General features: G+C 36.5%; 4 pseudogenes across 4 annotated transcripts; 1 reads left to right on the forward strand and 3 right to left on the reverse strand.

Annotated features, from left to right (window-relative positions):
- Positions 1–5,485: 5,485 nt before the first annotated feature.
- On the reverse strand, positions 5,486–8,465 carry AT4G08131 (annotated as a pseudogene; the record flags this gene model as incomplete). Its single annotated transcript has 1 exon — positions 5,486–8,465.
- Positions 8,466–8,634: 169 nt separating this feature from the next.
- AT4G08132 lies at positions 8,635–11,248 on the reverse strand (annotated as a pseudogene; the record flags this gene model as incomplete). The annotated part of the gene is made up of 1 exon: positions 8,635–11,248.
- Positions 11,249–19,188: 7,940 nt separating this feature from the next.
- On the forward strand, positions 19,189–20,865 carry AT4G08134 (annotated as a pseudogene; the record flags this gene model as incomplete). Its single annotated transcript has 1 exon — positions 19,189–20,865.
- Positions 20,866–22,713: 1,848 nt separating this feature from the next.
- AT4G08135 lies at positions 22,714–23,263 on the reverse strand (annotated as a pseudogene; the record flags this gene model as incomplete). Its single annotated transcript has 1 exon — positions 22,714–23,263.
- Between the last annotated feature and the right edge of the window lie 1,666 nt (positions 23,264–24,929).

A 24,929-nucleotide genomic window follows, 5' to 3' on the forward strand; every position in this document is an offset into this window, starting at 1 on the left:
TACTTACCTAGTTGGGTGGTCCGGTCAGCTGACACTCGAGCTAGTAGACTGTGGTAGCTCACGGGTGAAGAGGTGTCTCGGTCAAAAGGTGTAAGGTCGAGCGGGTACCAATGAACGGTTGCATCGCCCAAAGGATGCAAGGAACGGATGTGACCTTTTGGAAGGATGCAAGGAACGGATGTGACCTTTCGGAAGGGTGCAAGGAACGGATATGATGCTTCGGGAAGCATCCATTCGCCCCCTATATAAGGGAGGACCCCCAAGGCATCATCTCACATCATCTCACAACATCCAGACACCACAAAACATTCTTAAAACAGTCCCAACACATCCTGAAGTTGTTGGTCGGAAAGGGGGTGCGGCTCGGCGAGTATAACTCGACCGAACTGATGTGCATGCTACCTCCCGTTCCAACGGTTCAACGGAGTGTAGAGGATGGAGAGGGTAGACCATTCGTCTTAGAGACGAATCGGATCTGGTAGACCGATCGTCGGATTGGATCAGCCAGACCGATCGTGGGACGGATCAGATCGGCCAGACGGATCGGATCGGAGAGACCGATCGTCGGACGGGTCCGAAGGGACAGGCCGATCGTCAGACGGAATGGGTCGGACAGACCGATCGATCGTCGGATGGGATGGATCGAGAAAAGTGTTCGAGGAAGCACAAGGATAAGTGCATCCGAACACACCCAAGGGTCGCCCATGGATGCAATCTTACCGGTAAAGGGAGAAAGCACCAAGAATGGGTAAGGAACGTGATTCACCATATAGGACCAATATCGCGGCTGACTTCATGTATCTATCTCCTCAGCCATGGTGAAACCGATCGGAGATCGGTAAGACCAAATGGTGACTCGACGGATAACCAACGGGAAAGTCCACGGTGGGATTCGATGGACAAAACGGATGTTGGACCTGCGAGCAAACCTAAGGCCGACGGAGGAAGGATTTCATGGGCTAGCCTACGATGATCCGGTGGATGAATCCACGGACCCTTGGGTGTGATAAGGATATCATTCGGACCGCATGGATGGATCATTAAGCCGAAAGCTTTATCGACCACCATGGACCGGACGGGTAAACGGTTAGTAAACCGTGAGCGGTCGTAGTGTTAAACGACCGGATCGGAAACATGGATAGTTCGATAAGCCGAGGGCTCAATCGTTCACCATGTAGCCGGAGGGACGTACGTTTGGAGAACGGATGGACCAATTGGCTTGATTCGGCCATCGTGAACCAAGGGAATCGTACTATCCCCAATCTCTATCGTTGTACTTAGACCAGTGGGGTTGGTTGGTTGTATGGCTAAGTAACGATAGGGATTGGTCCATCAATACACGATCGCATACGAATCGTTGAATGAATAGAATAAGGCGACAAACGGGCTAAGGAATCAAATCCGCATATTGGCCAATGTATGTAACGATCTAGCTTACTAGTTAGGATAGACGTTTGGGAATTGACCGTGAAAATAGGATAAAGGAATATGCGATTGTTAGGCCTAGAATGGTTAGCGAACAATATGCATGTCTTGACCGAGTAAAGGATCGATCTAAGTCTAAGGGACAAAGACGATGAAACCGGTACAAGAGTTGGTTAGAATTAAATCAAAGTTAGAAAGACTTCCGCTGTGTAATAAGAGAGCGATTATAGAATTTAGCCTCGTAAAGGAAATTTTATGTTGAATCGCGAAAAATTAAGAGGTTCGGCCGGGAAGAGGCGCGAACTTGAGTACAGCCCCTGTGGAGACTCCCTTTAGACAAGATCTTTCTTACTCTTTTTCTTGATATATTGACTATTGATTTCTTACTCAGACTATGATTTGTGTTATATGATCATGTTTGAGTAGCTTTCTTGTTAGGGTTAGGGTTTCTCATCAGGGATTTAGATGATTTAGTAGGTTGCTCCCTAGCTCGGTGATCTGTAGGATTCTTCATCTTGATTGTTCTTAATGCTAATTCTAGATTGATCACCTAGAACTTTATTTTAGATAATAGGTATACCCACCATAGGTACTTGTTACCAAAACTATCATAGATAAGCCTTAGTATTTAAGAAAAAACAGGTAGGCTCATAGAAGGGCTCGGGTTTATATACTTAGGTGAACTAATGATAATAATGTATGTTTAAGTATAAGATTTCACAGCTTCAACGGGAATCTTAGCTCTAGGCATAGTGAATTTCACGGAACACCACCGATTATTTGATAAGTAGGTTCTTAGGCCTACTTATTTTGCTGAATGTGAGGTTCAGTTCAATTCCCCTTAAACACTAACATGTCGATGCAGCTATAGGGGGTGTCAATCCAGTCCACTGTTATTGCTAGCAATCAAGATGTGTACAGAAACAACTAAGTTAAGCCAGATTATAATGATGGTGGGTTTCTAGTAACAATCCTAGGTCAGGATTCAAACAGGTAAAAATGAGAACTTAAGAACCTTACTCGATCATTAGGTCGAGTAGAACCAACATGCAGAACTAAAATGCAATCAACATGGGATACAAATAACATGTAAATAAAGTATAATCAGGGGGTGAATACAAATAAATCTAAGAAGAATAGAAGTCCTAAGGATTGATTCATTGATAAGGACAACTCTAGGGTTCATCAGGTGGCTAACAAGTGAAAGACATATACCTTAGACGATAGATTCAAAAACCAGGTCAATCCACTCTCGTGACAGAGACCCCCATAACTCTACCACTTCCTAATCTCAACTCTCGTTGATGAAACATAGCAGAGCAGGGTTTAAGCAACAATCTACCAAAGCCAATAAGCGGACTAGCCAATGTCTTGGTCAAGTCTACAAATCTCTGGAATTCGTAGATAACACATCCATTTGAACGTCTTTTGGACGCTGGACGTCTATGATCAAATCTCCACATTAGCCAGCGAAAACCGCATAGGGGTCAAGCGAATCCAGAAGGGATCTAACCTAATCTTAACCACCTGACTAACCTAGAGATTACCCTAATCTAATTCATTCTTAAGAACCCTAATCACTACTCAAGCAACATAACTAAGAACACAAACCCATAAATTACTGAAATCATATCAAAATGTAGATCTAAACAAGCTAAACAACTTTACTAAAATAACTAAGTGCAAAAACAAAATAGATTAAGAATAATTAACTTTTGAAGATTCAAGAACACAAAGAAAAACTGAAGGATTAAAGCTAGATCCTTTGGACGAATCCCCAAGTGATCTATGTATAGTGAAATGTTGAAAACCCTAGATTCACTAGAAGACAAGAGACTTGAGGCGGTTTGGGTGAGTGCTCGATCTTGGGGATCGAGTAAGGAGGGTGCTGTAAAGTCTACGCCTTTGTGTCTATGCTCCGAGTGATCAATTAGTCGAGTAGATGCTTCTTCCTCTCCTATCTGTATGCTCAGATGTCTGGTTGAGTGGGGAATGAGGAGGATCCGAAGACGCTTTGATAGATCAACAAGTCTTGTAGAGTTGGTCACCCTTGATCGAGTAAATGGGTCGAGGATAGGAACGAGTAGAAGGGGCGAGTAGATCGATCTACTGCTTCTTATGAGGCTGCAAGGATCGAGTAAGAGGGTCGAGTGAATTGCTGCCTCCGATGTGGCTGCCTGGATCGAGTGAGTGGGTCGAGTACAATGCTCTGCTGCTTCCCTCCTGGTTGGATAGAGTAGAGGGACGAGTTGAATCCTTTTGAGCTCCTTCTGCACCTGAAAACACACCAAAAAATGCAATGTGTATGCAAGATGATCCTAAATGCCTAAGTATGCAAAATAAGCTAAAATGGTGCAAAATGATATGATAGAATGAGCGAATGCAAAGCTAAATGATGATAAATATACACCTAAAATGAGTAAAATACAGTGTTATCAACTCCCCCAAACTTATCTCTTGATTGCCCTCGAGTAAACAAAAAATCTTAAGTTGAAAGAGAGGTTTGAAGGTGGGGATTCAAAAATCGAAGCATGCATATAGAACAGGTAAGCTCAATGTCCAGGTAGCTAATTCTAGGTTGCAAAGTGATAGACCCTTACTTAAAACCGTTAGCCATACTCGTCACAATGCAACCTAACAACCTGCCTTAATCTATTTAAGCACGAACAGTGGATCAAGCAATGCAATGGTTATGAACTCACTTGGTTTTGGGCTTAGGCTAAGAGACAAAAAATGGTCCCTCTAGTGATTTGGTCGAGTAACAGGGGACTCTCAGAGAAAAGATTGACGTTCAGCAGAATGCTAAAGGTAAAAGCCAATGGACACATACAAGAACAGACTCTCATCTACCCAATGATATAGTATGATAGCTCAGAAGATGATCCCAGTCCCATAGATGTCCTATCTCTACCCTTTTTCTCATTCTTTCTCTCTTTTGGTTCAAGTTCTAAGGGGTTCTCTTTGAAACGATTTAAGAGTCTAGCGGTTTGGTTTTATACTTCGACAAACTTAAGGCTTTTCTTCTAATCTTAGCATAGAGGGCGTTTTACCCTTTTCTTTGAATCACAATGCCTAACTTCTTTGAATTCCAAACTCTTTATTAGACTAACACTTTTTTTGTATCCCCCTTTAGAACTCTAAACTCTTATTCTCTTTTTTTTTTTTTTTTCTTATCATTCTCATTCTCTTTCCCATGCAATCCATACACAATCCCAATCCCAAATACAAGTCTCCACCTAGTCCTAGCTAACCCAAAAAGCGTGGGCTAGGTCTACATGAAAGACTGCTCTTGTCGGCTCATACCTAACACGTTATACCAAGCTCAATCGAAAAAGACCTCACAATCACACACAAATGATCTTTGGTTTGAAATAAGGCTAGGCTAAGGGTATGGGAAACTGCTCTAAAAATGAGAGTCAGCTACTTGGATTAACAGAGGGTGGTGAAGTGAATAAGATAATCCAAGTATGTATATGGTAGCCATGACTTCACAAACAATGCATAGACATGATAATTGCAAATTCAGTTCAAGTTCTAATAGATAGGGAATGGCATCAGATAAGCGAGTTTTGAATCAAAGCAATATAGTCAAGTTGTAAATTCAAAGCAGGGTGCGGTCTTACTTCAGAGATACAATCGGTTATGCAACAGAGAACGAACAACCTGAACATTGAACTTACTTCATTGAATTAAAACATGCTTATCGGTTTGAAATCATCATTTTCCCCTATGCAAATGAGCAATTCAAAATACAAACACTCTATATACAATCCTAAAATGAAATGCAATCTACATGACACTCAGTTTTTGTGAAATCATTTTCTGAATTTTTTTCAAATTTTTTATGGTTTTTTTCTATGCCTTAGATTGATGCAAAATTTGAAATAAGAAAAGAGAAGACAATGTTAAACATGTCTTGAACCCTCCCCCAAACTTAAATTACACAGTCCCTTGTGTAATAAAAATCTGAGGAAAAATTCAAGACCAAAACACAAAACACACAAAGAAAAATAAAAAGCCAATGGTATGTACAATGGTTGCGGTGGTGTTACCTCAGTGATCAGGTGAAGTAGATGGAGACATAATCGTCCATACTCTCTTGAGTATAGGCAGGGGCTGAAGTTGAGGCGGGAGGGTTTTGCTCGTTTTGTCCGGTCGAGCGTGTGGAAGCTCGTCTCTGCCTACTCCTTGGCTCTCTCAACTCGGAGATCACTTCCCGAGGCTCAAAAGATGTAGCTCAGAGTTGATCGATCCTTTCAGCTCTCCATGCAGTTGAGCTCGTTGAACCGCTTCTTCTTACTTCGGGAGTGGGAGACGTTGGCCTTGGCTTGCTCTGGAAGTCCTTGAGTTGAGCAGCCATACTCTTCAGCGACTTCTTCATTGTTCTCATCTTCTTCTTGAAACCCTTCATTGTTTTGCTGTGAAGGTTCCTAAGCTCTTCAAGCACACCGAGCTTCTTGTGAACTACAGCTATCTCATCTCCTCCTTGGTCAGCACCTTCTTTATAATGAGCTTGCTCTTGTTCGCTGGTCCCATGCTCCGATTGATCAATATGTTGCTCAAACTCGATTTGCTGCTTATAATCAGCTTGAGTAAAGTACTCATGTTGCTCATAGTCAGTTGGACTATATTCTAGTTCATCTTCTCGAGCTCCTCCAATGTCGATGTTCAAGGTAGAGGGAGATGGCATGAAATTGATTTTGCGTCTTGTCTTCACCGAAGTCTGGTTCTCGCATGTTAGGGGTAACAGAGAAGGTCCAAGCTATGGATGGTTGAACTTGAAGAGATAGCGATCCGCCGGAGTTGTTTTCTCAAGAAAATCCTTCCCCTTGAGATAGTCGAGGTCAATGAACTTAGGCAACACGTCAAGGGTTCTGAATTCCATCCCCACAGCTCCCAGTATTGGCATTAAGAGACCACCAACATAAAGACTTCCGCGAATTCCCGAGCGATGGATGGTTGTAGCATACTCTTTGTAGCAAAATAGGTGATCCAAGAGAACAACACTCAGCGAAGTGTCTGCTCTATCACCCGCCATCTTCCTCCCATCTTTTGTCTCTCTCAAAATGAAGACCAAAGATTGGTCTATCATGCATAGCTCCTCTTCACCAATAAATCCGGTGGTCTTCTTTGGAAAGAAGGTATTGGCGATGCATTGGTGGAGATATCTAATCACGGGATTTCGGATTGAAGAACTCTTGCTCTTGGTTGGCGAGAAGGGCTTCGGACCAGCGATTGTTTTCCAAAGAGATTTCGACTCTTCTTGATCATAGTCTTAGCGGATTCCTTCTCCACTTGGAAACCTGAAAATGGTATCAAGATGGCGAATATGAAGTGTATACTCGACATCCCTAACCTTGAAAGTTATGTAACCAGGACCTCCTCTCTCTTCTTTCTCTGAATCGTCAACATAGAAATCAACCTTGAGGGTTGCAAGGAGTTGGCAGCTCTCCTCTTTATATCCCCCACATTGGCAGCTCGTGAATGTTGCAAGATTGGCAAATTCCATCAAGTATTCCACATCACCACAAATACCAAGCTCTTGCATCGTTTCCTTATGAGGGTATCTAGTTTCCTCAAACTTCAACTTCTTCAAGTATTGATAGTACTCGCTCGGGGTTGGCTCTCTCTTCCTCCTTGGCCGGTTTCTTCTCCCAACAGGGGCTGGTGTATCATCCCCGATGATCTCAACCTCTTCCTCAGTAACCACTTTTTCAAAGGTTGCCTCTTCATGGTGTTCTTCTTCAGCCTCAACGACCCTCTTTCCCCGAGCTACTTCTTCTTTTTGCCTGGCTGAACGGCTTGAGCTTCCACCTTGAATCAAGCTTGATCTTTGAGTACGGCGAGCTTGGCGAGTTTGGCGTTCAGTCATGCCACTCATGTCAAACGCCTCAACCTCTTCGTTATCAACGAACGATCTTCTAGCTCGAGATGAACTCTTTCTTCTTGAATCCATAGAGATTGGTGGTAAGGTTCAACAGGGCAAACAAGAACAACTCTCGAAGCGGTACCAAAGTGGAAGGGAATTGGTTTCTTTAGTGATGAAATTTTGAGTTTTATACCGATTGAATGCTTGAGGATAAACTTTGGAGTGATCAGTGACTTTGGTGAAGTATTGGTGAAGGGGAGAACGAATTCTTGAAGAGTGATAGGGAGAGCTTGGGGTGAAAATTTTGAAGCTTTGTGAGAGATATAGAGTTTGTGAAAATGAGATGATGAAAGAGAGAGTTTCAAAAGTGGTTTGGCGATTTCAATGGGTGGAGGAGGATGGCCTTCGGATTCTCTTTGGAAGGATAGTAAAGGCGAGTTGGAAATGGTGAGAGGCATGGGTAAATGGTTTGTCCATTGAGTAATGAAGTGAAGGGGAACATGTGGGCCACTCGACCTCACTCCTTGGTCGCCGAATCATTCAAGCTCGAGTAAAGGATTGAGCATCCTCTTGAAGTGCGAAATACTTGATCAAACGGTGGAGAATGCTTCTCCCTTGGTCACTCGATCAAACGGTGAGGGTGATTTTCCATGTTTAGTCATTCAATCGCACGGCTCAAAACACTCCACCTCATTCTACTCGATCAACGGTTGAGATTTTTCTTGACTTGGTTTGAATTTACTTGACCGTTGACTCCATCATGGTCAAAGAAATAAACCTGAAACACTTAAACACAAATATCAAAAATAACAAGGAAAATAGATACTTATATACATGGATAGACATGGGACTTCCTCCCAAGTGAGCTTGTTTTAAGTCACTAAGCTTGATTCTTACAGACTTAGTTAGAAAAAAGGTTGAAGAGAGGAACAGAAAAGTCCTCATCTTCAGTAGTTGAATTTTCAGTGCCCGAATCATACTCTGCATCCTCTCTGGACATATGGTATGATGAGTACATATTTGATTTTCCTTCAAAATAAACTTCTTTCTGATCAGCAGAGTAGTCTTCTTCTTCTGAACCAGGTTCCTTTGACCAATCCTCAAATTCAAAACTGGGGTAGCCTTTAACCATTTCTTGAAGTTCCAGAATGGTGTTGTTGAACTCTTCCATCTTGTGAGTTAACTTTCCAATTGTATCCTCTTAAGCTTTATATCCAATCCAGAGCTCCAGGAGTTTTTCAGCAATAGAATCATGAATCAAGTGTTCTTCTTCAGTAGAGGGGTTTGTGGACTATTTAGGCACTCCTGGAGAATAAGTCGGAATAGGGGTTTCCTCCTCACTCAACAACTTGCTCTCTAGGCTTTTTTCCTCTAAGTGACTCCTTTCTGATGTTCTGGTGCAAACCATTCTGTTGTGAAATCTTCGTCCTCCTTGATAGCTAGTGCAGTTTCCATCTTTTCTGTATCAATACCATTTGAAAACTTATTAACTCTTTTTTCAAACATCTATAGTTGATCTTTCAGCTTCATCACCCTTGAAGATAATCCCTCTATGACTCTTCTTTGCCATTTAAATTATTTTCTCATCTCATACCAGTCATCTTCTTGTAGGATCTTCAGTCTGAGCTAACCCTTCTATTGCTCTCTTCTTGTGGTCAATAGTTCTCTTGAGCTTGCTGAGTTGAGAAGTATAGTTAACTTTTAGTGGGGTTCCAGCTTATGTTTCTTCATCAACATCCATGTCCTGAATCCCAAAACTCTGACCTCCTGTTGTTGATTTCCCTGAAGCTTTTCTGATGTCAAACTTCATCTTGATGCCTTTTTCAAGGTTCAGATTAATTTTTCCATTCCTGACATCTATGACTGTTCCAACTGAAGCTAAGAATGGTCTGCCTAGGATCAGGGGATCCTTGCCTTCTTCATCTACGTCCAATACCACAAAATCTGTAGGTATCTCAACATTTCCAATCTTGTCAGGCAGATTTTCTATTAGACCATGAGGATGTGCAACAGAACCATCAGCTAAGAGTAAAGCTAAGTTGCAGAACTTGTATTCCATGATCCCTAGCTTTTTAGCTGTAGAGAGAGGCATAAGGCTAACAGATGCTCCCAAATAATAAAGGCACCTATTGAATGTCAATGGTCCTAGAGAGCATGGCGGAGTGAATGAACCGGGATCATCAAGCTTTTCTTGGATGACTTTCTTCTTGGAAGTTTCTTGGGTGGTGGCACTGCTAATCATCTCTTGATTCTCATGTTTCTTGAGTTTTTCAATTTTGAATTTTTTTCCATAATGGTGAGTATTCAGCAAAGGTGTGTGCTCTATAGTCCAGATGAATTGCTGGGTGGCAGGTGCAGCAATTTGAGTTGAATCCCCCCCCTTCTTGAATCATATTGTCCTAAGTATTGGGAGTCTGATGATTTGGTGGAGACTCATCTTCTTGGTGGATGGTGATAGCATTATCAGTAGCATAGTCCTTAGGATTCTGAACTGCTTTCCCTAGAAGTTGTTGAGGATGCTTCGGAGCAGAGGTTGATGCAAATTGACTCTCCACATACTTGATTTTTGAATTCAGAGCTTCGAACTTGACGTTTAGATCGTTGTAAGAACAATCGATCTTGTTGTGTAATTCAGCTATCTTCTTGTCAAAAGCCATAGCTCCAGTAGCTTGTCCTTGAATGATTTGTTGAATGAGTTGCTTAATTTAAGGATCTCTAGCTGCTCGGGCTTGTTGTGGTTGTTGAATAAACCCTGGTGGCCGATTCTGCTGTTGGTAGCCTCCATTAAACTATTTTTTAGGGACATAACCTTGGTTGTACTGAACAAAAGGCTTAGATTGATTCTGTTGTGGTGGATACACTTGATCTTGGGGGTTAGCTACATTAGTGCTTCTGTAGGAGTGGTTTGGGTTGGGCTTGTAGTTGTTGTAGCCCTTGTTGAACCCTCCTTGGTTTTGGATGTAGCACAGCTCTTCAGTTTGATCATTCCCCCCTTTTTGCATTTGGAAGTGCTCTTCATCAGTGATGTAGTGTATCTGCTTCTTCTGAGCGAGCAATAGCTTGTCTAGCTTTTCATTCAGAGCCTTGATATCTTTGCTCTGTTTATCCTCTGTTCCTCCAGTTCCTCTCACTGAGCGATCATAGTCTTCATTGTAGCACCCATCAGATTGTGCTAGATTTTCGACCAACACCCATCCGTCTGCTACATCCTTGTTCAGAAAGTTTCCATTTGAGGCAGTGTCGAGAAGCATTCTAATCTTTGATAAAGCTCCTCTACAGAGTGTGGTCAATAATGAAGCCTTCTTGAAACCGTGATGGGGGCACTGAGTTGTGTAGCTTTTAAACCTCTCCCAAGCTTCACAGAAAGTTTCATTGTTTTTCTGTGTAAAGCCTGAGATCTCGTTCCTCAATCTAGCGGTGCAAGCGTTAGAGAAGAACTTGGCAGGAAAAGCTTTCTTACAATCGTCCCATGAGGTGATGGAGTCTGGGGTAGAGTCTTCTCCCAATGGTGTCTCTTGTCTCCCAAAGAGAAGGGAAATAATCTGAGCTTAAACATATCTTCAGTGACACCATTGATCTTGGTAATGCCACAGAGCCTATCAAAGCTGTCAAGGTGGTCCAGGGGATCTTCCATAGGTAAACCATGAAACTTGTTTCCTTGGATCATGGAGATGAGACCACTCTTGATCTCAAAGTTGTTGTTCTGAACTGGTAGAGGCACTATCCTTTGTCTTTGGTGATGATTCCTTGGGGCATCACGAGCACCAATATTTCTTGGTTGATCAACATTAGGTGGGTCTTGAACATCAACCGGTCTGTTCTGTTGATCCATAGCAGCTGGTCTTTGCTGATCAGAGGCTGCCTTTGCTTTGGTTTCTTGTAACTCACGAGCTATTCTATCAATTCTGTCTCTGAAGGTAGTAGGTGTGCAGAACCTTTGGATCGAGTTTGCATGCACAAAGATTAGTACCTATACCACAAAAACAAGCAGACGAAAATATGAGTTAGTAACTTGATAAATGTAAAAGAACTTGATCTTAACTTTTTCAAATATCTTGAATGTAACAATGCAACAATGAATTGGAAATGATGCCAAATTGATAAGTAGGTTTTTAGGCCTACTTGTGTGCTGAATGTGAGGTTCAGTTCAATTCTCCTTAAACACTAAGATGTCGATGCATGTATAGGGGGTGTCAATCCAGTCAAGATGTGTACAGAAGCTACTAAGTCAAGCCAGATTATAGTGATGGTGGGTTTCTAGTAACAATCCTAGGTCAAGATTCAAACAACAAAAAAAGAACTTTTAAAAGCCCTACTCGATCATTGGGTCGAGTAGAACCAACAGGCAGAACTAAAATGCAATCAACAGGGGATACAAATAAAAGGTAAATAAAAGTGCAATCAAGGGGTGAATACAAATAAATCTAAGAAGAATAGAAGTCCTAAGGATGGATTCATTGATAAGGGCAACTCTAGGGTTCATCAGGAGGCTAACAGGTGAAAGGTAGATACCCTAGACGATAGATTCAAAAACCGGGTCAATCCACTGTCATGACAGAGACCCTCATAACTCTACCACTTCCTAATCTCACCTCTCGTTGATGAAACATAGCAGAGAAGGGTTTAAGCAACAATCTACCAAAGTCAATAAGCGGACTAGCCAATGTCTTGGTCAAGTCTACAAATCTCTGGAATTCGTAGATCAGACATCCATTTGAACATCTTTTGGACGCTGGACGTCTATGATCGAATCTCGACATTACCAGCGAAAAACGCATAGGGTCCACGCGAATCCAGAAGGGATCTAACCTAATCTTAACCACCTGACTAACCTAGAGATTACCCTAATCTAATTCATCCTCAAGAACCCTAATCACTACTCAAGCAACACAATTAAGAACACAAACCCAGAAATTACTGAAATCATATCAAAATGAAGATCTAAACAAGCTAAACAACTTTACTAAAAGAACTAAGTGCAAAAATGAAATAGATGAAGAGTAATTAAGTTTTGAAGATTCAAGAACACAAAGAAAAACTAAAGGATTAAAGCTAGATCCTTTGGACAAATCCCAAAGTGATCTATTTATAGTGAAATGTTGAAAACCCTAGATTCACTAGAAGACAAGAGACTTGAGGTGGTTTGGGCGAGTGCTAGATCTTGGGGATCGAGTAAGGAGGGTGCTGTAAAGTTTGCGCCTTTGTGTTTATGCTCCGAGTGATCAATTGGTCGAGTAGATGTTTCTTCCTCTCCTATCTGTATGCTCAGATGTCTGGTTGAGTGGGGAATGAGGAGGATCCGAAGATCAATTTGCTGCTTCCACTGAGGCTGCCTTGATCGAGTAAAGGGGTCGAGTGAATTGCAGCCTCCTCTGTGGCTGTCTGGATCGAGTGAACTGGTCGAGTAGAATGCTCTGCTGCTTCCCTCTGGGTTGGATAGAGTAGAGGGTTAAGTAGAATCCTTGTAAACTTTTTATGAACCTGAAAACACACCAAAACATGCAATGTGTATGTAAGATGATCGTAAATGCCTAAGTATGCAAAATAAGCTAAATGTGATGCAAAATGATATGAAACAATGAGTGATCACTAAGCTAAATGATGAAAAACACATGCCTAAAATGAGTAAAATACAGTGTTATCATTATTCTAATATTAGAGTTTGGGTTTAAGAATGGTTCGATAACAACCTAGCTATTACTAGATCTACTAATCATTTTTTCCTGAGAATACCTTAAACCTTATGTTTTATTATCTTGTCTTACAACCCCCATCATCTGTTATTTTCTTACTTTGCTTTGTTTTTATTGTCTTATCTTTTGTTTAGCTTAATTCGAAATTTTAGTCTATTGTGTTATCCGAGAGATTTGTGGAATTCAACCCATAAATACGACAATTGATCTCTTATTTTGAGAGAATGGTATTAGGGCAATTTGACCTACATCATTAATTATAGATCTGAAAAAAGATTAAACAGAAATATGAAGAATTAAAAAGGTTTACCTTGATGGTTAAAATTGGGGTGGCATTATAGATTCGCAATAAAGAACCCAAAAGTTGTCTCTGCAACAACGGTATTTGAGAGCATATTAGAAAGAAAATTATGATAAAAATTTGAAACATCAGCCCAAAAGAGTACTAGTACATACTTGTTTTGATATTCAAATATATTAATTAAAAAAAAATAAAGCTACAGAAAAGGAGTGAGATGAAAACCTTAACTAGAGGAATCTGAGTTGCGAGAAGTAAAGAAACTTAGTTATACTAGTTAATCTTTTTTTATACTTAAACATATAAATTATTTACATATACTTTTTTGCAGGTATTTTATAAAATAAATCCTTAAGTTGGAACTTATTTACAAGAAATACCATTGACATTATTTATTTTTAATTAATTAATATTCCTAATTAGTAGCATTTCTTTATCTAATATATCTCCATCAATTCTAATTAATTAAAAATGAGAAATCTTAAGACATTACTAATATATATTTGATTAAAAGATAAAATATTATAGTTAATTAAACATTTAGAATATTTAACGGAATAAACGTTTAGAATATTTACAATATGTGAAATCTAAAAAAAATAAATAATAATTTGAAAAAAACTTTTAAATTGATTTGAATTATAATTTTTTTAATAAAAGTATTATTTATACAAAAAGAAAAAATAATGTTTAATTTTACCGAACGGGATTAGATGGTAGGATGGGTTTATAATATTTATAATATATAAACTTTTAAACAATTAAATTACCATTTGAAGTAAAAAAAAATTGATTTAAATTATATATCTTTTCAATTAAAGTATTATTAAAACAAAAAAAATAACAAAAGAATGTTTAATTTTATTGAATGGGGTTAGATGGTAAGACGAGTTTGAGTCGATAAAATACGAGACGTTTTACCACGGGTGAAATCCATTAGATATGTTTAATTTCACTGAACAAGATTAGATAATATGACGGGTTTGAGTCGTTAGTAATACGAGACGGGATACCATTGGTGAAATACTAGATATAAAAATCAAAATACAATTATATTATCTTAAACATTAAACAAAAAAAGAATATTAATAAAACAAATATAATTGAAATTTGAATTATTTAGTTATAATCTAGATTTTAACTTAATGAACTGTATGTTATTCTTTCTATATTTTTAAACAGTCAAACTTAAACATAGTAATTGTACACTAAATAATATGTAGATATAAGAGTTGTACATTTAGAAAATACAGAAAATTAAATCATATGTATTTTAAATTTATTTAACAAATGAAATTGTTATTTTTAAAAAAATATATAGCCCCGCGATATATGACGGGTTAAAATCTAGTAATAAAGTATTTCTTTAACCATTTTAAGGAACATTCCAAAATAAGAATATTTTCGAAACATGTAATTCTTTTACTTTATAGTTTTCCCGCCAAAACCATAAAATCATGTTTTCCCGCCAAAACGTTAAAATCATATTTTCCTACCAAAACCGTATTATTATATTTTCTCGCCAAAACCGTAAAATCATATTTTCCCGCCAAAACCACAAAATCATATTTCTCGCTAAAACCGTAAAATTATATTTTCTGCCAAAACCGCAAAATCACATTTCCCGCCAAAACTTTAAAATCATTTCTTCATTAAAATTATATTTGGTAATGATGTTAAATATTTTTCATTTGTTAAAATTATAGCATGGGTATTTTAGTCATTTTTATTAGAATGAGAACGTATATGAATTACAAAATGATCAAACAAAGAAATATTTATTTAAATGCATCATTTAGATAAAATACTAAATGATCAAACAAACATCATTCAAATGCATCATCCAAATGGATCATGTAAATGGATCATTTGGATGTAAATGCCAAATGATCAAACAAACAAGGCCTAAGAAATACTATACAGTTTGAGATGGCATTATTTAAATTCTTTTAATTGGTACATCTCAATACAAAGACTTTCGAACTAAACTTCAACAACTTGTCATTTAATTTAGTGGACATCCACGGACTGATTCATGCTTTATCTCCATATGTAAGTTATTCAGAAAATGTTTACTAGAAGAACAAATTTACATAGAAGATGAAAGTCTAGAACGCATCAATAATTGATCACTTTCTTTACATTAGACATATTTTAGGAACTGTGTTAACTCCTAATGATCTTAAGAAAACTAATCAATGTTTGTTAAGGCAAAAATATGGTAATTATTAATTCAGTCGTGTGATCTTGATTTTGTTTATGCAACATATGTATTATTCTGTACATACCCAGCGAAAAAAATGAGATATATGCTGAGATTCTCTCGTTCACAAGAAAGAAATATTTTTCTCTGTTCCAATTTCTATAATAATCTTAAAAATAAATACATGTTATAGAAATATAGAGTAAATATTTATGGCAAATTAAAACAAGGGAAAAAACTAGATTAATCCAAATAATGAGATTAATTACTAGATTATCTTAAAAAATATTGGGGTTAAATAGTTTTTTTCATGTCTAAAATACCCTTTTCTCATGTGTAAAAAATAAAATAAATACAAAAATACCTTTTAAAAACATCTCATCCATTTTATAAAATATATTGTTTAGTTATGGCATATTTATTTTTATTTCGCAGACTTTTTTATTGTAACAGATTTTTTTGGCCGACTTATTTGGTTGACAAATTTATTAAAAGATAGTTATGTCAAATTTATAAATTATAGCAGATTAAATTTGTTTGACAGATTTTTCATTTAATTTGACAGACATGTTTTTTTATAGATGTTTTTTTACTGTAAGTGATGACAGATTTATAATTTTGTACAAACAATCTGTCATATTGTTACAGATTTGTTGACAAAAAATTAACTACTAGAATGACGTCTAACGATAACCAAATTTTTTAAATGTTATGACAAATTTCATGTTATGACAGATTTTTCTAATTATAAAAGATATATGTCGTTTGATGGCAAATTTAGTTTTTAAAATATAATGTTTTGTTTTATGACAAAGTTGTTTTATGTTGTGACAAATTAAGTTTATATTACCATAAATTTATCGTTTAATGACAGGTTTAATGAAGAAGAAAAAAATTGTTAGAATGACCTTAAGAATATTTTATGTTACGACAATTTGTAATTTGAAATCCTAATAGTAACCGATTTGTAGTTTTGGTGTTCTATTATTTTTAGTAATAAAATAATACAAACTATTGTGACAGTTTTTTGTTTTGTTTTAGTTTGTTATGACAGAGTTTTTAAAATCAGTTACCATATTTAACTCTCAAATAAATTAATATCAAGATACCACTAAGGTTTTGGTTAAAAAAACATGGCCTCCTTACAAAAAAACGTGGCCTCCTTTCTCTTTTGCAACCGTGGGACATTTTTTTGGTTTTCTTCCTTTTGGATGCTCCTTTCAAATCGAGAAGACTAGGGTTCTTCTCTTATCGTCGGCGTTAATCACGATTTTGAGATTAAAAAATATGAGACTGATGAACTCAGTGTTTTTGGGCCTCATTTTTTATTGTATTTGTTTTTAATTTATTTTCTTGATTTCAAATGTTAAAATTCCAGAAAAAATAGATCAAGAGTTTTGGTCATTATACACAAAATTTATGTCAATTTAGTTCTCTAATCAAATAAAGAGTTATTCTGGTTATTATCTATATATACATTTTTGCAGCTATTTTAGCAAATAAATCATGTACTTGACACTTATTTACTATTCAATGTTATTGGCATTTATTTTCAAACGACATTTTAAATCAAATATTTACCTAACCAAAATATTGCCTAAAATCTCTCTATATTAACTCCACGATTACTTAAAAAAATGCAATCCATAATTTTCGATATCATTTACTTCTACCAAAATAATTTTGAACTTATTCATGACTCTTCTCCATATACCATATTAATCGATTTTGTTTCTTAGTATAATCAAGTAATATCTCACCACATCCGATTATATATTCTTTCCCTCTATATCGGTACAAAAACAATTTAAAGAAACATATTAATGCCACATCAAAACGCATAATAATAGCATATTCCTAAAAACCAAACGATTTCAAAGATTTGCTTCCAAATTTCTTGCTTCAAAGAATATTTTCCTTTAATTGCTACAAATTAATAACCAAATTAGTTTTCCTACATATACAATGCACTACCACGCCATTTACCATCACCCAACACAAAGCTACAAAATTCTTTAGCATTTACATTTACCTTATTTACCATCACTCAATGCACTACTTTTGTTTTCTGTATTTCTTTGGTTTCTATTCTTTTGATTTTTTCCGTGGTTGTTGAATTTAAGAGCTAATTTTTTGGCACATCTATTTTATGATCCAGTTGTTTTATCAAAGTTCATCAGGTTTATTTCAGAAAATCGTATTCGTTTTTTTTGGTGTTTAACTGGTAGAAGAGAAATGGAGTTCATAGATCAAACCTGGTAATTGACGCACTTTGTTACTATATGTGTTGTGGAAATTGCATCATGAACTAGATTTTCAGTTTAGTTTCATAGTCTGCATATAATTTGATGGGTTGTGTTATAACTACATCAGTTTTAATTCATAGTATGTTATTTGTTCTATCTTTCTATTAAAATTAACCAATGTACATTAGCAGAATGTGTTTACGCATGAAACTATTCATTTAACGTTACTAACGATCCTATATACAGTATGTGTTTGCAACAAATTTATTCTCAAATATTATTGTTGTTATTTTAGATTTTATGATACAGATCTAGCTAATCACAACTAACTAATACTAAATTGAGTTGATTTATATTCTTTTAAATAAAAGTATTACTAAAAAGAAAAATAATTTAACCCGTAATACACCGCGAGACTATATCAAGTATTATTAAAAAGAAATAAAAGTATCTTTTATTCTTTTTGTTGGACTGGGTTATTGGGTCTAAGGGGTTTAGGTATATATTAGTATCATGAAACAATTTTAGAACTAAATCAAAATAAAAAACAATAAGTTATAATTCTAGATAATTTATTAAAAAAATTATATTTTGATTTTCTTTCAAAACAATATAGTTCCGCGGTGTACTGCTTTTATGAAATAAATCCTCAAGATGAAACTTATTTACGAGGAATGCCATTGGACTAAATTATTATCAATTAATTAATGGTTCTAATTACTAGCATTTCATTATCTAATATATCTCCATCAATTCTAATTACTTTAAAAAAGGAGAAATTTTAGGATATTATTAATATTTTATTTTACTAAAAGGTAAATATTATATTTATTTAAAGTTTATTAAACGTTTAGTATATTTAACAAAAAAATGTTATAGAATATTTATAATTTGTGAAATCTATAAAAATTAAATAACCCTTTGAAAGAACACTTTTAAATTGATTTGAATTATAAAAAATTTAATAAAAGTATTATTAAAATAAAATAATGTTTAATTTCACTAAACGGGATTAGATGGTAGGACGTATTTAAAATATTATAATATATAAACTTTAAAATAATTAAATAACTATTTGACAGAAACTTTTAAATTGATTTGAATTATATATTTTTTAAATTAAAGTATTATTAAAACAAAAATAACAAAATAATGTTTAATTTCAATGAACAGGGTTAGATGGTAAGACGAATATGAGTCGATAGTAATATGAGACGGTATACCACAGGTGAAATCCATTAGATATGTTTAATTTTACTAAACAAAGTTTGATGGTAGGACAGGTTTGGGTCGATAGTACGAGACGGTATATCAGGAGTGAATTCATAGATATAACAATCAAAATACAATTATATTATCTTAAACACTAAACAAAATAAATAATATTAATAAAACAAATCAAATTTAAATTTAAATTATTTAGTTATAATCTAAATTTTAACTTAATAAACTATATGTTATTATTCCTATATTTTTAAATAGTAAAAATCATACATAGTAATTGTACACTAAATAATATATAAATTTAACTGTAAGGCCAACTAACATACTAAGAAAACACATATTACAACCGTAACCTCAAGTACATAATCTATTAATCAACTATACGAAATACACTCAATAATATTTACTGATCATAAGAGTCTGAAGTATATCTTCACCCAAGCAGATTTGAATCTAAGACAGGAGATGGACGGAGTTTCTTGCAGACTATGATTTGAATATTGCTTATCATCCAGGAAAAGCAAATCTGGTGGCAAATGCACTAAGCAGAAGGAGACATGATGTGAATGCAACCAAAGAGGTTGAAGAGCTTGTTTCAGCTTTGACAAGTCTCAATATCTGTGAAGCTTCAGTGGATGATGAAGTAGTTGGCTTGAAAGCGATAAACCAAGTTGACTTACTCTGGAGAATTCGTGAGGCACAGAAAGAAGATGTTGTATTAAAGAAATCAGTGGAAAGTGAAGTTGAAGGTTACCATATTACGAAGAATGGGACCTTTGTTTTTAAAGGCCGAGTATGCGCCCCAGATGATAAAGATCAGAAGGAAGAGATCTTGCGACAAGCGCATCAGTCACGTTTTGCTATTCATCCGGGGTCTACCAAAATGTACAGGGACTTGAAAAGGTACTATCATTGGGTTAAAATGAAGCGAGAGGTTGCTGACTGGGAGCAAAGTGAACGACTTGTCAGTTGGTAAAAGCAGAACACAAGTCTCCAAGTGGACTTTTACAAGGTCTACCATTGCCAGAATGGAAATGGGATATGGTGACTATGGATTTTGTTACTGGACTCCCGAGAACAGCAAGTAAGCAGGATGCAATTTGGGTAATTGTAGATCGACTTACTAACTCAGCTCATTTTCTAGCAGTCAATAAAAAGGACACAGCTGACCGCTTAGCTCAAAAGTATATGGATGAGATAGTGAGACGCCATGGAGTACCGGTAAGCATTGTTTCTGACAGAGATTCGAAGTTCACATCGTTGTTTTGGAAAGCATTTCAGAAAGCTTTGGGAACCAAGGTGCACTTGAGTACATCATATCACCCTCAGACAGATGATCAATCTCAGCGGACGATTCAGACTTTGGAGGACATGCTTAAAGCTTGTATGCTGGATTGGGGAGGACGTTGGGAAAAATATCTTAAAATGAAAAGATCTGGAATTTGAAATTGGTGACTTGGTGTATCTTAAAATGAGATTGTTCAAAGGACTGAACCGTTGGGCTAAGAGAGGAAAACTTAAGCTGAGATACATGGGTCCTTACCCTATCATAGAGAGAGTTGGAGCTGTACCTTACCGTTTGGACCTAGCGGCAGATTTGGCAGCATTTCATGATGTATTTCACATATCGGTGCTTAGAAAAGTTGTCACAGAACCAGAGCTTATCATTTCACAGCCACCAGAGGATCTTGAGTTGGACTTATCGATAAAAGGAAAAACGGTATCAATTGTGAGTCATAGAGGAAATGGTTCACGAGAGGAAAGAAAGCTAAGTCGATTCAAATTTGCTGGGAAAGGGATGGAATTCAAGAGTTGTCATGGGAATCAGAAAGAATGATTGTAGTGGGGGAGAATTGTAACACCCCTATTTTACAATTAGACAATAAAGCCCAAACCAATCCCGCTAGCTATTTAAACACAAGTAAAACTTCATTGTCCTCACGTGATTATAAAAGGAGAACGCAAACTCCAAATCAAGTCAGAACCCTAAGCCGGCAACCTCGGTAAGTCTCACCTCATTTAGTTCAAGCCTCTTCTTTTGGGAATTGATTTGGCTCTTCCCTAACCTAACTCTCCTTTGTGAACCATCGTAGCACCACTCAGACCACCGGAGATAGTTGTTGTGTTGAGCCGGAGTCACCGCGTGAATCATCCTCACCGGAGAGGTAACGCACGAGAATCAATTCTGGTTTTGATCTCTTAGTTTCTTTGGGATTATTGAACAAATCTAATCATGGATTTAACCATCACAGATCTGTGATAACAAACCCTCCACTTCGCTGTTCGTCCCGTCACGTGAAGCCGACGAGAAAGCTTGTTGAGGAAGGTAACTCATCAACCTTGTCTCGTATCTGTTGTTGTTGTTATGTTTGCCTTGATTATTAAACCATGATCTAAACCAGTTAAAACCAATTAATCTTTTGTTGAGTTAGAGGTTACGTGAAATTGTGTTGTGAGGAAGAAGAAGATGACTTGGTTCATTGGTTTAGCTATTAGAGTGTTGGTTAATTGTTGCTAAACCGGAAGTAACGTGCATGGGAGGAAAGTGTGGACCGTGGTGTTACGTACGTCGTCCGTTGAGCATTATTAAATTATTAGTTTTGGTTGATAATTTAGTAAATCACTTCTAATTAGTTTAATTAAAGCTATACCGAATCAATTTAAGATTTAGAATCTGATTTGGTTATTAATTTTAATCAAGATTATTAATGAAAAATAATCTCTGATCGGTTATCTAAACCGCTGCAGATTGAGATCGTTATTGAGCCGGTTCTGTTGTTGCTAGTCCTAAATTGTGTTATCCAACCGAGTTGCTAAGGTGAGGGCGGGATCTGTGAAAATATAGTATCACCTTTCTACTTTTGTACTTTTGAAGTTCATTTGTATAGGTTTAGACATTGGGTGCTGATTGTTAAATGTTAGAAATTAATTGATAAAATATTATAATATGTATTGTGTGATATTATGCGTTAGGTTGTTAGCGTGATATGCGTATTGATTTGCTTGACGTCTTTAAGGACGTATTTTTAAATAAAAATAGAAAAAAGTAAATAAAAGAGAATAATGATATTAAAAGAAATGATAAGATTGAGGATGTTGGACTGTAATGGAACCTACGGGTTCATTACAGGTCATTAATCGCTGACGAGCAATGAGAGGAAGGATCGAGGTACGGGCCGTGGTCTTCCATAAATAGGCTTGAGGAGCCATAAGTTAAAATATTTTAAAAACTAAAAAAAGAAAGTAAAAGATCTTGCGGTAAGGAAGACAGAAGCTTGTCTGTTATAGCTTACTACGAAAGTTTAAGCTATATGCTTGTTGTTTGGGTCTATGTTTATGAAATGGATATTGTGTGAAAGTATAATCTTGTTATTGTGTTTCGGTGGACAGTTTTGACTGTCTACACTGAGTAGTTAATTACTCACCCCTTTTCTTTTCCCTCAGGTGAGGAAGAGAATGTTGAGTAGCTGCTCGCTTGGTGTTATTTCGGGGACTTTGGGTTCTTATTTGATTTATCGTTATTTCTTATATTTCTAAACACGGTTTCTTCATACATTTTTATCCAACGATTTTAATTTAATTATGCTATTATTTTGAAACAATTTATTTCTGATTCTTAATAAAAGAAAGTTTCCCGAAATTATGATATATTATTTCAAGACTTGATTTGAAGAAGTTGAATAAATGAATGGAAAAGATGAAAGTACGCCGTCTCAAGGTTGAGAGAGACGGGTATTATAAAAGCTTGCACAGTAAGTAGTCTTTAGAGACTCCATTAGCCTTAATGCTCAGAACGAGGTCCTCAAAACGCTCGATGTGGTCCATTGGCTGTTCGTGAGATAAACCATGGAAAGGGTGTTGGCCTACTAGTGCAAAGTAGTCAGGCTTCAGCTCATAGTCGTTCCTCTAGAAGGGTGGGGGTACGATCGCTGAGCGGTTGGCATAGAACAGGTCAAGCTTGTTGAAATCCCCAAGAGTACGACGTGGTTCAACAGCTAGTGGATTAGCTGCGGCAGGAACCTTTGGTTGGTGTCGATCGACACCTAGGTGGTGTCGCTCGACACCGAGCTCTTCTTCGTTCTGATCCCGTAGGTGTCGATCGACACCCAATTAGTGTCCCTTGACACTGAGCCCTGCTGCGTTTCTAGCAGCCAACTGCGCGTTGAGGCGCGCTTGTTCCTCATTGATGTTCTCAAGGGTGATGAGTCCATGGTCATCCAATCTCTGACCAGCCACATTGTAGGCTTGCCCATCTCCATCCCGTAAAACTCTTTGCTCATCAGCTCTGATGACTCTGTCAACCATTGCTAATTTCTGAGTTTTTTGGTTGGTGTATTCGAGTATTCCCAAATCAAGTACAGATAAGTTGATCAGGTCCTTCTGTTTAGTGCTTCGTATGAGCCTAGACATACACCTGAAACACATAAAAGAAGAAAAACAAGAAACGCGTGAGTATCAATAGAAAAATAAAAACTAGACGAAATCTCTAAACTAAGCTTAAAGGTGATTCGGAAGAACTTTAGCAACGGCGCAAAATTTGATATAGGTCAAATTGCCTTAAGACCACTCTCTCAAATAAGAGATCGTCGATAGTACTTAAGGGTCGAATTCCACAAAGTTTTTTTGTTCACACAATAAGCCTAAGTGTCAAGATTAAGTTAGAAGAGTATAAGAAAATAAAAATAAAAAGTAAATAAGCAAATAGTAGGTTGGTTGATTGTAATTCAAGATAATAAAACGTCAGATTTAGGGTATTCTCAAAAAACAAATGATTAGTAGATCTAGATATAGCTAGGTTGTTATCGAAACGTTCTTAGGGCATCTCCAATGGTCTCCCCTATATTTTCTTCTATTTTTAGAGGTGACTCTATTTTAGAGTTATTGTGCTCCAATGGTCACCTCTAAAATAGAGTTTCCTCAAAAATAGAGATGTTTACTTTTTGTCTTTATAAATAGAGATGTCTACTATTCATCTCTATTTTTCCTCTATTTTAGAGGTGACTATTGGAGCACAATGCCTCTAATAGAGTCACCTCTAAAATAGAGAAATTATAGAGGTGACCATTGGAGATGGTCTTAAACTCAAACTCTAATTACAAAATAACCGGTGATGTTCCGTGAAACTCATTATGCCTAGAGCTAAGATTTCCGGTGATGTGCCGTGAAATCTTATACCTAAACATGCATGCTAAACGAGTTCGATAAGTTCACCTTAGTAGATAGGCCGGTTCTTATTAGACACCTATATACCAGGCTCATCAAATAGTAGTTATGGTAACAGATACCTATGGTGGGTATATCTATTATTTGGAATCAAGTTCTAGTTAATTACTCTAGAACTAACATTAAGAACAACTAAAGATGAAGAATCCTATATATAACATAGCAAAGGGGTAATCTACCAAATCATATGAATCCCTAGTGAGAAACCCTAACCCTAACAAGCAGACTACTCAGACATGATGAATAAAATAAACAACATGTATGAGTAAGAAAGCATAAACAAATCAATAGAGAAAAAAGTTAGAAAATATCTCATCACTGTTATTGAAAATCTCTGATGAACCTCAGAAAACAGAGGATGAATAGATTATGAAAGTGCTCTGGAAAAGACTTGGTTGCTAGAAAAGAACTTGATAACATGACTTTAGAAATAACAGAAAGATTCAAAAACTTAGATCTAAAACATAGTAAAAACAATAAAAATAGGGTTGTACCAGTATTTATTAACAGATATCAACTAAATTAAGAAGAATATACACAAAATATTATTTAAACAAATATCAACGTATATAACAAATATATCCCTAACAAAAAGCCTATATGATACCCATATAAAAATTACTTACAACAAGCATACACCTACCCATATAAATATTAGTGTTAGTAAGAATAAAAACATGTACAAAACGTGTTGCAAGAAAAATTTCAATTTCGTCCTTTGAATTACTTGTATACATGTATTTCCTTA

This window comes from Arabidopsis thaliana, chromosome 4 (genome assembly GCF_000001735.4).
Source record: "Arabidopsis thaliana chromosome 4, partial sequence".
Taxonomy (NCBI): Eukaryota; Viridiplantae; Streptophyta; class Magnoliopsida; order Brassicales; family Brassicaceae; genus Arabidopsis; species Arabidopsis thaliana.